This window comes from Protopterus annectens, chromosome 7.part0 (assembly GCF_019279795.1).
Source record: "Protopterus annectens isolate FY-2018-M chromosome 7.part0, PAN1.0, whole genome shotgun sequence".
Classification (NCBI taxonomy): Eukaryota; Metazoa; Chordata; order Ceratodontiformes; family Protopteridae; genus Protopterus; species Protopterus annectens.
The window spans coordinates 250,357,830-250,372,027 of record NC_056739.1 but is presented as its reverse complement, the minus strand read 5'-3'; positions in this window follow the sequence as shown (position 1 = coordinate 250,372,027).

Here is a 14,198-nt window from a genome sequence, read left to right as displayed (position 1 = left end):
TAACAAATGTAGATTCTTGCAGTGGTCACAGCTTTAATGATCATTGCTCTACTCATTACTTTACAAGTATTACTACAAAAACCTATGGCCTTAGATTGGACAGTGGTATGTTTGTACACAGTATATAATTACAGCTTTACCTGGAAGATCTGTGGCGGGAATGTTTTTTAATAATACATGACTGTTTCTACCCATATCCACATAGTCAAGGTTGCATATGTACACTTATACTGTGTGTGTGTGTGTGTGTGTGTGTGTGTGTGTGTGTGTGTGTGTGTGTGTGTGTGTGTGTGTGTGTGTGTGTGTGTGTGTGTGTGTGTGTGTGTGTGTGTGTGTGTGTGTGTGTCTGTGTGTGTGTGTGTGTGTGTGTGTGCTACTGATATACTTTGCCTTGATTTCTATCAGTCACCCTGGTTGTTGGTAGCTGTGACCAGTAGCTGTGACAGCATGACACTTTTGAACATTTCTTGGGGGGAGACCACTTGCTGTATGTATTTATCTTACTGTCATTTGCAGCCTTGGGTTGGACTGTGGGTGTTGGACACAGTATTATTACAGGCTTCTTATAGCTACTTTATACCTTCTCTTACCTGTGGAGGGAATTTATGTTGACACTACCTGAATGTTTCTACACATATTCATAAAATCCTAGTTGAAATTATGCATACAGCTTACTACCACTCCTGAGATTTGTACCGTGGCTGTTTCTGCAAAAATACAACAACTTTGTGTTGCATCAAAATGAGCTGTTTAGAAACTGCTGTCTCTTCTTTGAATGTTTTCTGTCTAATTCTCTCTTGGCTGTACAATCTGACCTTGTGATTACAACATTCTTTTATTTACATTCCTATACATACCTTTTGACACAGCACAGTGTGGAAAACAGTGGTTAACACAACATTACTATTCTGATATCAGATCTTGGTGCATGAAACTTTCAAGTCATACAATACCAGAGTAAACACAACCATTTTGGGGGTTTCATGTTTATTGACAAGTAATGACACTTTTATTGATATATAATCTGTATATCACTATTACTCTCCTACTGGCTTCTTCGGTCATTAAAAAAGCATACCCATTTTTAAATACTGCAAGGTGACATTCTACTAGTTTTTATTTATTTGGCCTATGTAATACCAGCTAGATTGTTACTTACCAGCCTCGAGACGCAGTCTTTGCAGCCTGCTGGCGTGGACTTTCAAGCTCACAGCCCTCTCATCTGCAGCTGTACAGGAGATAAGAGAAAACATTTATGCATACCTATCCATCATACACAGACTGAACTTTGGACAACACTTATTTTGAATAATACTTACACACAGCTGCAACATTCCCCATCCGGGCATCTTGGCCCACTGGTCCAGATGGTCCCTCTTCCTCCGCTTCAATTTGGCAAAGTGGTGCCAGACCTGCTCACCAGTCTGAGGGATGCCAGTGCATTGGTGCGATCTCAGGCAAGATGGTCTCAGGCCTCCACTTTGTATTGGGAACCCTGGTACTTGTCCTGCAGCAGTCACCCTTCATGGTCTTTAATGAGGAGTCCGACCATGACCCTAGACTCCTGAATGCCTGAGCACTGTGCCCGAAAGTGTACACCTTCACTTACACCAGCCATAGTGCCTACAGTGGGGAGCTACAAATGGTTATGAGCTGTACTCCATCTGCATGGTTTAAATAGGGCTAATTTCCCACCCTCTACCGTGATTGGACAGTTTTGAAACTGCTGAGCTAAGCTAAGCACCGGGCAACCACAATTAACAAAGATAACCATTGCTTAAAGGGTTGATGCCAAGCCCTGCTTACCTTTGTGCAAATCCACTTAGCTATGCTAAATCTTGCTTAAACTTTAAATTTCAATGTCACCTCTCATTTGGGACTGCTACACTACCCTGGTTAGCATACACATAATAATATTCACTACATATTTATGAAAAATACATTTTAGTTGTGTTTCACATATGAAAATGTAGGGTTGGCTGCGTGGTTCAAACCATGACTGGCTGTATGCTAGGTGAATTATTTAACCACTACACTATTCCAGTTTCACTATTTGCATTGTGTATATTTCTATTTAGCTTATTTTGATGTTTAAACTCTGTTATGCATAGCTGCATGATGGACACACCTGTACAGCTATGCTTAAACTTTATCGGTTTAATAAAAAAAAAAAAAAAAAGATTTTGAGGATTTAAATGGAATTTAACTTTTTCTCACTTTAGAAATATGCCTGCCATAATGGGGGAACAAGGCACAACACTGGGGACAATTTTAACACTTTAAAAGTGCACGGGATAACGGGTTTTTGTGTTAGCATGTATTTTGTGCAGTGTATGGGAACTCAGGCTTGTCAGTGTTGTGCTTGTTTTATTTTTTTATTTAATATTTGTTGACTGGGTAAGTTCAACCAGGGTGGGAAGCCTATTTTCAGCAGAGGCCCGGGGTGAAATGCTCCAGATCCATGTCTGTGGCATCTATTCTGTGGATATACTGCACAATTGTACAGTATATCCACAGAAAACTGTGTTTTTGCTTTTAAAATTGCTGTAACTGCACTTTTTGAGTGAAGGGGGTGTGTTACATGCGCGGGCACTGCTGTAACACTCCCCCTGCACTCGTTCAAGGATCGTGTCCGTGTAGGTGTTACAGCAGCGTGCCTTCATGAATATGCAAGGTGTGCTGCTGTGCTGAATGGACATGAACCATTTCGTGCAAGAATAGTTTATTCTTGCATGGAACTTTACTGAATCCTGGGGATCATCTAATACACAAAAATGAAATGTTCTGAAACTGGAGCACAACACAGTATGCCTCTATGGTGCATTTCTCTTATCTCTGCTAAGGTGGGAAACTGATGCCTTGACAGGATAACAAGACATTGGGATCCTCATTACTATAACAGCCTTTTAAACAGGTATTGCATTTGTTTGTATCTTTATGGTATTTTGATGACACTGCTTTTTATTAGATTTTTCCAACAAACTTTATATGTTGACTTTCCTCCTATATGGAAGCACTGGTTTGGTACCTAGCGCTTGAAATACATCTGGATTTCCATGTAAAATATTTCAGTTACCTTTTATGATGCATGTAGTTCTACTTGTACCTAAACACGAATTCAACAGCACAGCATGACCGTGTCTCAGTATGGTATCATTATGAGGTACCTCAGTGGGACTTAGCTAAGCAGCTTTTAAAATAAGACAGTAATCCATGGCTCTTTTTTCCCTCATGAAAAAGCTAGTTAAATATTCCTTGCTTATAATCCTTTTCTATAAACATTTGTTTTCAATTGTTTAGTTTCATCACAAACTTGCCATCATACCTGATTAATCTTAAAAGCCTAATGTCCCCTTAATAATGTTATTCTTAATACAGTTTTAATATACATTGTTGGCCTATAAATATGAATTTACAATTAAATCCTTTCCTTATACATTTGACACAAAACTCTAAATATCTATCTAAATCCAACCTCAATGTATTTTGTGCTGTGAAAAGTAAAACAAAACTTGTGATGTGATTTATGCACTCAGCAAAACGTTCCATTGCCTTAGATGTTACATTCAACACAATAACAATATCAGCAAGAGACCAAAAAACTAAATCAGTGTCACAGATGGAACTGTTTAGATGAAGACTTTCCTATTCAATGATTACTAAATGTGAGAATGCTAGAGAATGTGTGCTTTCTCTGCATCACCCTTTAATTGTTCAAAATAAATTTATTCAAACATGGAAGCATTTTTCCTCCAATTTAAGATCTAGGAAAAAGCAAAATGCATCTACTTGACTACATAGAAAAATCCTGAAGGACAACAAATAGTCTTGAAACATATAAAATTTATCTTTTATAGAATAAGAATGATGGAATTCTATGGTCCGGGAGACCTAATTTCAATTAGTGACTCAGACACTTGGAGAAGAAATGCATGGCTATCTTGGGATCAGGGTGGGGCCGAACAGGGATAAAAGCTGCAAAAATACCTTGGAGGAGGGAGACATTCCACAGAGCACCACAGGGCAGGCTTTGGGCTCAGCAAGTCAACATCTAGTTGTAGAATTCATTAGCAAATGTATAGCAATGTGTACTCCTCTAACAGAAGGCATTGTGTCTCCATGGTGAGAGAGGTAGCCAATCTGACTGGCCAGATTGTGGGGTTAGGAATTTAGCAATGCCCTCAGATGCCAGGATACAGGCAAGGACACAAGTAACTGCAAAAAACCCATACCAGGTTCTCCAAGTGAGTAGAAGTGTGCAGGTTCAATCCAAACATTCAGCAACAAAAAGAACAGCATTATTTCTTAAAAAAAACTCTGAATATAGAAGAAGTTGTTTATTTCAGTGCAAACAAATGCACTTGCACATTTGATGCATTGTTTGTACATTTTTGGCATCTTCTCAACCAAATCAGTTCTCCTAGCTCTGTAATGCATATACCCTTCCACCTCAAGTCACCCAACAACTTATTCACCTGAAGCATAACAATGTACATAAAGAGTGAAAAGGACACCCACTCCACATAGTCGTGGAAACAATCTGCAGTCTTGTAAAACCCCTTTAAAAGTGACCATAGCACATGCTTCTATAAAGGAAACCTCCTAGCTATCTCATACACCCACATGCTCTTCTCTCCTTTTACCACCCTCACAATGCTACATTTCATATCCTTCACACCTGAAACACTCGCCAAAGTTAGTGACCCCAAATAACCCTTATCAGCCTCCCTAAGCCCCAAACTAAAAATTAAATACCTAGACACTAACTTCACAGAACATTTTTGTTCCACCCAGCAAAAATGAAGATGAATGCCTTATGAGTCCCCATAGGGACAGAGGTGCCCATCTCTCCACCCACATGACGAGGTTAGGAGTATTAGGGTGAGGATGCAAAATTTATAGAAGACAAGGCCCTCAGTTGCCAGGATGCTGGAAAAGACACAAGCAACCTCAAATTTTTTGATAGCCATAAAGGCTGTTCTATAAAACTGCATGTTGAACATTGTTCAAGTCTGCAGCACAAACCAACCAGGTACATCTACACAGTCATCCAAACTAAGTTTGGAACTGATGCTTGGCTTACCTGAGCCAACCTCCTGAACCCGTGGAACTGAAAACAGGATAAATATCAAATTATCTGAGATATGTTTAACTGAAAAATAAATGTCAACTCTCAGACAAAACAACACAAACTTTCTTAACAAATCCTAAAATAACCTGATCCTAGTTGATCTTTGCAACAAAACCAGCATAACAGTAAAGTTATCAGAGTGAAAGACAGCACTTATTTCACTCTGTTCCTCTTCCAACTCCAATGTACATTCCCAAATGCTCATAAACTACAGGAGTCCAAAGTGCTTCGTCCACTCTATTGGCCACATTTTTGCAAACCCCTGCTGTTGAAGTAGGCCCCTATTCCCAAACCTTTAGCTGCAGCTGTGTAAAGCTGTATCTCCTCTGAGGACACCCATTTCCCTTGCCAGAAGGACACCCCAAAAAATAAGCTTTATGACCCTCACTCAGTGACGTTTGAACCTAGCCCCTAGTAGCACATTAGTAAGGAAATTGTTAAAGGCTCTTCCAAGTAAAATAGCTCCGCATGTAAAATTCAGTAAGCCCAAAACCTCCATCACTTCACTAACTCTCATCATTTCTTTGCTGAGCATGCTTACCACCTTGTCCTTTAATTTGACGAACTTCTCAGCTGGCAGGTGAAATATACCTAACTTTGCATCAACTTCCAACACCAAAACTGCTAGCACCTTAGCCGGTCCCTCTTGCTTACCCTCAACTGGGGAATGCTGGAACCTTGCACAGCTGGACAAATAGCCTCACACCTCAGCTGCTTCCTTTCCTTCACCCACTAGCAGGACATCATCTAAATAGCACACCACCCTTGAGCTCACTGCCCGTGTCTGTCACAGCCAGTGCAACACTGTGAGTTTCTCAAATACGGCACAGACCACCATACAGCCCTGCTCTGGCTTTATCAAAATAAAACTGTCCCATTATTTGCATACCAAACAATGTCCAGTCTTGCTACTGAATTGGGAGCAACAGAAATGCTGCCTCAGTTTCAAGTTTAGCTAACCAAGGATCAGTGAAGATGTGAGTAACTTATACCACTTCATCTAAATAAGCACACTGGACCCTGACATCCTTCTTATCAATGTGGTCATTGAAGTGGCTACCTACCAGAAAGGAGAGGTGTGATAGATCAGGCAAAAAACACTCAGATTCTTTTTCAGAATTAAACCTAAAGGAGACATCCTGAAGTAAATGAAAGGAGTGGACTTCAAGAGGCCCATAATCCTCCCTGCCATCACTTCCAAGCCTAACAATTCCTGGGACACATCTTCACACCCATTCACTGACATTTGATTGCTATAAACTCTTGTGGAACCCTCAGCCAATTACTTAATTGCAAAACCTGATGAAAAGCCTTGAATGAGCTCCAAAACAGTGCTCTTGCTTTGGCACTCTTTCAGCAGGCATGTTAAGATATCTACCTTAACAGGGTAATGACAAGGTCAGCCACCCAACTCCTTCAAAGGGCAAAGTTCCCCTACTGCCTCAAGAACCTCCTCACCCTATCCCTACTGCATCTCCTAGCCCTCCTGTTCTGTTCAGAGCTAAGGGACACAGGCTGTCTCTAAAGCAGCACCTCACTGCTTTATGCAACACCCCATATACAAAAACCTGCACACAGGCCAACTGCACTTCCTGATAATGAGCATCCAGCATGTCCTACCCTCCTCCCTTCAGCTACGTCCCTAGCCTGTCCCTCCTGCTGTGTTCCGCATCATCCCAACCATGTGTCTGCATGCTGACATTCCCATCTCAGTGACTTATTTACTACCTTAAGCTAGCATAAACGAGTATCATACAACAACTAGGCTTCCCACTTAAGTGCTGGGCCTCACTAATATTTAAGAAATAGGCTAACAATGGCAATCCTTGCTGTGGGTTCTTCTCCAAAATTATTGTCATTCAGTAAATAAACACCATTTCCCAGTTATTGCAGGTCATGGCTTTGAGGCTACTTGAACCCCCTTTCACTGTCTCTGCCAAAGCAGCGTTCAGATACTTGATCCTTAGTCTTTATTTGTTGCAGTCCTTTGCACCCAATCTGCATCACTCGGGTCAAATGCTTCCACAAACTCACTTCTCCATATATTGCCTTTTACCACCATCAGAATATGTGGCATAATGAAGATGCCCATGTCCCTAGACAAAAAAGCCTGCATTTCTTCAGGATGTGTACATAATGCTTGCTCCTATCCCTCAAATTCTTAAGGTACAAAGGAAACTTGAAGTAGGGAAAGATCTCTTTCTTCACAAAAAAGTGACCTCCTGCTCCTGAGACTGCCTACAATTGACTTTGGCTGGGCAGCCTCCCCATAATTTCCTCCAACACATCCTACAACTTAACAATATCCTGAACACAGAGCTCCTGTACAAAACTGTGTAACACCTCATTCAACAACTGCATACTTCCTGCCTCCTCCACTACATGAAAAATACAATGATTACTTTGCACTTGCTGAGACTATACAGATGCTAGGACATCAGCCTTGTTTTCCATCATCCTGGTCCTTTCCCCTTTGCTCCAGTGGCCTCTGTGGATGAGTATTCTTTTTTGCCCTTCCCCTTCTGTTGTCCTCACTGTGGCACATCCTGGACAAATCATTGTGGTGGTCTTCCTGCCTCTGAAATAACTTATCTGCCTTTGCGGCTATCTCCTGCCAGTTCTGAATAAGGTCAGTGACTTGCACCATTCTAAAAAAGAAAGAAAGGAGAAACACAAACCACAATTTTGCATTACTCAAAGCTGCTGTCCTCCAGGTGTATCTCCCCTAATGCCCAGTCCTGTCAACTGTTAAAGTTTTGCTTTCTTCCAGTTGTGTATAACAGCATTAGACCCTTTGTAATACCCTAGTAAGTACATTCCCTAACAAAGTCTCAGGCTAACCCTAAACATCTCCCTGCTATCCTTCCTATCTCACTGACTACTAGTTGTACAATCGACCTCTTACCACCAGACTCCTTCCCCTAATGTGTTTCAGGAACTTACAGATAATAATCCATTTTTTAAACAAGAAACATCTTTAGTAAATTATCACTTATGACATAGACAATCATACATTTATATAAATGAAAACAAACCATATTGACATAATTTTAGTTGCTAACATTACATTACATACCTCATTCAAATCCTGTCTTCTTTTAAACTTCATTCCTCCCTTGTATGCATCATTCCCATAAGTCCCATTTTTCCTATAGAATTTCCTCTTACCCTTTTCTAAAGATCCCAGTTCCAGATGGTTTATCTCTGTTACTATATTCACTACTTCTAGTACAGTTGGTTAGACTTTGATTTCCATTTTCTAGTAATTGCTTTTTTTTTTTTGGCAGCCACCATAATCAGACTCAGCAAGGCTGTACTGTCCTTTAAGCTGCATACATCTGGCAAAGCCATCTTCTAGGAGATATAGGTAAAAAAAAGCCCAGGAACAACAAATTGCTCTTTCTTTCTGTTTTTTATAACAAAAATATGATAACAGGGTCTTACATATTACAAGGCTGTGAACCCTCCCTGCTTTGCCAGAACTTCTCTGGGCACACTGCAGCACTCAGTAGAATTGCAAGGTACTTGTACAACAGCCTATACCTTCCTTGTCTCTCTTAATAATCCCCACCACCCTTATGTCCTGAGAAGTAACAACTGGCCTGTCCAAAAGCCCAGATTGCCAACCCTGCCTGCTGCTTCTTCTTCCTCACCCACAGACAGAAACATCATGTTATATTGATTTTTCACATGCCAACCCAATGTAGCCCTAAATTAACCCATCCTCCATTTCCCTTTGTATAAATAATAATAATTATAAAAGGGAAATTTGCTCTCATCTCTTTTTCAAATAGTTCCTAGAGTCATGCACAGTTGCTAAGTCCTAATTTCACCTTTACTCCTAGCAGCAGAGTTCTTTCTTAGGTTGTAATAACCACCATGCTCCTCCTCTTTCCCATCACATCATTTCATATTGCATTTAGTCTTATTACAAACTGTTGTATTATGTATTATAGTAATATAACAAACATGCAGGTCTAGCTGCTTGCATTGCTATTTGACATGTAAGCATATGGATCAACAGACAGACACATCCGTGAAATTGTACATACATAGATAAGGCGTGAACAGCACCAATTACAATGCTATGTATCTACCATTGCTCCAATTTCTGTCACTAAATATGATTAGTTTAAGGGCTCTTGGATTAATGCCTTCCTTGTAATTTACATGGCTTTTTATATGGAAAACAGACAAGTATACATTACTTGTTACTACTATTATAACTTAGATATGATGAAGCTCTGACAAGGGCTAAATCACTAATCTCTTGTTTTTACTTAATACACCATCATTTAAACAAGCAATAAGACCACAAATGGAGAAGAAATGGCTCCAATAAAGGCTGTCCCTACCAAATTCCTCTAATCAGAGAGATAACTGTTGAAAGATACTTCACCGCACATGCTGGTATATTCAAAAACGACAAATTTATTAACACCAGAAGAAAAAATACTTAAAACATAAAAAGATTTAGTGCTTTCATCCCCCATTTGGGAGACTTCATCAGAATCACTCTCTAATGGTTCTTTACTCAATTATAGGTTTTGTTATTTAAAAAATAAACAATTTCATTGGCCAACACTAATTACTCCCATAGTTAACTAATAAAATGTTGGTACATAACATTGGCTATCACATGAGCTATACAGCCCTAACACTCATCCTGTAAAAAACAGATGCATGTATATGTATGCATTATAAACACCAAACTAAAATGGGTACATTTATACATATGAGTATAAATAGAATTATGGGTATAAATAAAATTTGTGCATTAAACCCTTTGTAATACCCTAGTAAGTACATAAGACACATAATTAAGTATATATATATATATATATATATATATATATATATATATATATATACATATATATATATGCATATATATATATATATATGCATATATATATATATATATATATATATATATATATATATATATATATATATGTATATTAAAATGTTAAAATATTAATTTTTTTTAAATATTAGGGTACATTCAAGACCTGGAACACTAAATCTGCAACACATAAAAAATAGAAATATAACTAGTAATATATATTGTAAATATCAGCAACAATAAAACCTTTTAAAATTTCTAAAACTCACTTTATATTAAATATGTAAATATAACAGTGTAAATGTAACTATGAATAAATATATGAGTTTATATGAATATGTAAAACAATATACACATATGTATGTATAAAAAACTTTTTAAAAAACTTTAAAAAAATGTATACCTTTATATATGTTTAGGTAACAAAAGTAGATATTAATAAATATTAATGAAACCCTCAGTGTGTATATATAAATACACACACACACATCCAAATGTGTTAGGGGTTTGTTCTTTAAGGATTGGATGCTAACAATTTGAGGGCAGGAGAAATGGATATATGGTTGTTTAGTCCAGGACTGTTGCATGCATCCAGTCTCAACTGCCAGACCATTTTCCTAAATTCTAGTCGGGTTTCCCAATCACCCCCTCTCGCATTCTGATAACTTCCTCCAGTACCCAGAATTTATAATCAGCCCTCTTGCATGTTAGGGAATACCTATACAGTGCATTGTTCTTGTTCTTCCTATTAATATCATACAAATGCTCGTATATCCGTACTCCCAAATTACCACGGAATATAAAGACAATATAATTTTTTTAACCATTGATGTAAAATATTTATTTTCAGTGATACCCATTCCATAGGGTTGTTGTGGTTTGAGGAGATGTTGGTGGAATTTGGGTTTCTGACAATGGATGGGTTCATATTAGTCCTAGAAAACATGGAGATGGTGTTGAAGTATAATTATATTTACTTCCAGGGAGAGTTTTATCACCAGCTGGATGGAGTTGCCATGGGGTCTTCCTGTGTCCCCACCTATGTGAATATTATTATGTTACACTGAGAGAAACATTGTATATTAATTCTGAGTTCAACAAATATATCCTTAGTTATTATAGATGTTTGGATGATATATTTATTTTATGGCAGGGAACTCAAGAACTTATCCCCGGATTTATGGAATATCTGAACCATAGGACTGGGTTTTTACAATTTACATATGAAGTAGGTTTAGATGAAACCCACTACCTTCATGTTACGTTAACCAAAGATTACACCAACAGAGTATTCAGGTCAAGTATATACAGAAAGGAATCTTTTTTCAACTCGTATTTGCACTATGATAGTGACCTCCCTTCTGTGCGGAGACTGCATGTCCTCCCTGTGGTTGCGTAGGTTTCCTCCGGGTGTTCCGGTTTCCTCCCACATCCCAAAGACATGCTGTAGGTGGATTGGACACTCTAAATTGGCCCTAGGTATGAGTGCATGTGTGTGCCTTCTGTGGAAGGTTGTGTGCCAGGCTGGCAACCTAACACTGTAAAACTCCACTGCCAATCATGAGAGGACATGTGATCCACTGTGGTGACCCCTAACTGGGAAAAGCTGAAAGAAGAAGAAAGATGATTTGCATTGTGATAGTGACTATCCCTATACACTTAAATGTAATACTGTTAAAGATCAAATGATGAGGATTGCAAGAATGACCTTGGACAAAACAGACTTTATTAATGAAATTGACCATGTACACACTTTATTTAGTGAAAGAGGGTACCTGGACCATCTCATTAACCCCATCAAAAACAATATAATCAAGGGATGAGGCTGTACATATCTACCCCTACTGATGAGTGGGGACATACATGGTCCTAAAAAAAGTTTGATAGGGACGGAACAAGTTATTTTACCACTTCCATACCTGACATTGACTTATTGTGCCTATACTGGATGGGTAAAAAATGTATTAACAATACCTGGAATATGTTTAGTAGGATGCCCACCAAGGTGGAATGTTTTAAGAAACCTCTGAGGTATAGTTTTAAGAGAAATAACAATTTGAAGAATATACTTGATAAGAAAAAGGGAACAACTAGGGAAGGGGCATGTCAAAAACTTGGCACTTTCAAGTGTGGTAGGTGTTCCCAGTGTCCCTTTATAGCTGGAATGAAGGATTTAGATATACCCAGTATTAATTTTTAGGTTTATGGTAAATCGTACACCAGTTGTTATACGAAAGGGGTGGCGTACTTAGGATATTGCACAGCATATTGGGCATATTATGTAGGGAAGACAGAGCGTAATTTGGGAGTATGGATATACAAGCATTTGTATGATATTAATAGGAAGAATGAGAACAACGCACTGTATAGGTATTCCCTAACATGCAAGAGGGCTGATTATAAATTCTGGGTACTGGTGGAAGTTAGGCAGAACGCGAGAGGGGGAGATTGGGAAGCCCGACTAGAATTTAGGGAAATGGTCTGGCAGTTGAGACTGGACGCATGCAACAATCCTGGACTAAACAACTATATATCCATTTCTCCTGCCCTCAAATTGTTAGCATCCAATCCTAAAAGAACAAACCCCTAACACATTTGGATGTGTGTGTATATTTATACATACACATTGAGGGTTTCATTAATATTTATTAATATCTACTTTTGTTACCCAAGCATATACAAAGGTATACATTTTTTAAAAGTATTTTTAACATTTTTTTTAAGTTTTTTATACATACATATATGTATATTATTTTATATATTCATATAAACTCATATTTATTCATAGTTACATTTACACCATTATATTTACATATTTAATATAAACTGGGTTTTAGAAATTTTAAAAGGTTTTATTGTTGCTGATATTTACAATATATATTTCTAGTTATATTTCTATTTTTATGTGCTGCAGATTTAATGTTCCAGGTCTTGAATGTACCCTAATATTTAAAAAAAAATGTAAACATTTTTTAATTTTTTTTTAAAAATGTTTAATATTTTAACATTTATATATATATATATATATATATATATATATATATATATATATATATATATATTTAATTGTATCTTACATTTTAATGCACAAATTTTATTTATACCCATAATTCTATTTATACTCATATGTATAAATGTACGCATTTTAGTTTGGTGTTTATAATGCATTCATATACATGTATATGTTTTTTACAGGATTAGTGTTGGGGCTGTATAGCTCATTTGAAAGCCACTGTTATGTACCAGTATTTTATTAGTTAACTATGGGAGTAATTAGTGCTGGCCAATGAAATTGTTTATTTTTTAAATAACAAAACCTATAAATGAGTAAAGAACCGTTAGAGAGTGATTCTGATGAAGTCTCCCGAATGGGAGATGAGAGAGCTAAATCTTTTTATGTTTTAAGTATTTTTTCTTGTGGTGTTAATAAATTTGTCATTTTTGAATATACCAGTGTGTTCGGTGAAGTGTCTTTCAACAGTTATCTCTCTGAAGAGAGGAATTTGGTAGGGACAGCCTTTATTGGAGCCAGTTCTTCTGCATTTGTGGTCTTGGTGCTTTTTTTGTGTGTCTTTTTTTGGATTAAACAAGCAGTACCAGCTTGGATCCTGTTTCTTATTGTTAATAACAATGCAATGCCATCTTTGACATGGAGCTTACATTAGAAGTTATGAGAACAGTCTATTTTAGTAATTCATATGCCAGTATCTTTCCTGTAGAACTAATATGACCATATATAACACATATATATTATAAGGTAACCATCAGAACAATCTTATAGACAGACCAACAAAAGATATTTCTTTGCCTTCTCCTTTTGATAGTATAGCATATCAATACCTCATTCATTTGTGTCTTTGCTCTCTCTTGCTTTTATTTTAAATATTCACCCCCCCCCTTTGCCTGGATGCCATGGCACCCATGCATGATAATGTTATACTGCCGCTACAAGGCCGTCAGCCCCTCCTCCCCTACTATCCCTTAGCCATCAGGTAAATCCCCATGGAGCTGACCATGCGGCCAAGGATCCAAACCAGGCTGCTATACTGAGCAATCTTAAAGCTGCACCATAGGTTTCCAGGAACTTCACTTAATCTTCCTTTGCCTGAAGAAACATGCATGTTATGATTTTTGCTATTTTATTGTTTTTTAATATAACAAAGGGGAATTGAGGACACAGCCTCATGCATCAGTCTAAGGCTCCAGTCAGCAGCAGCCATG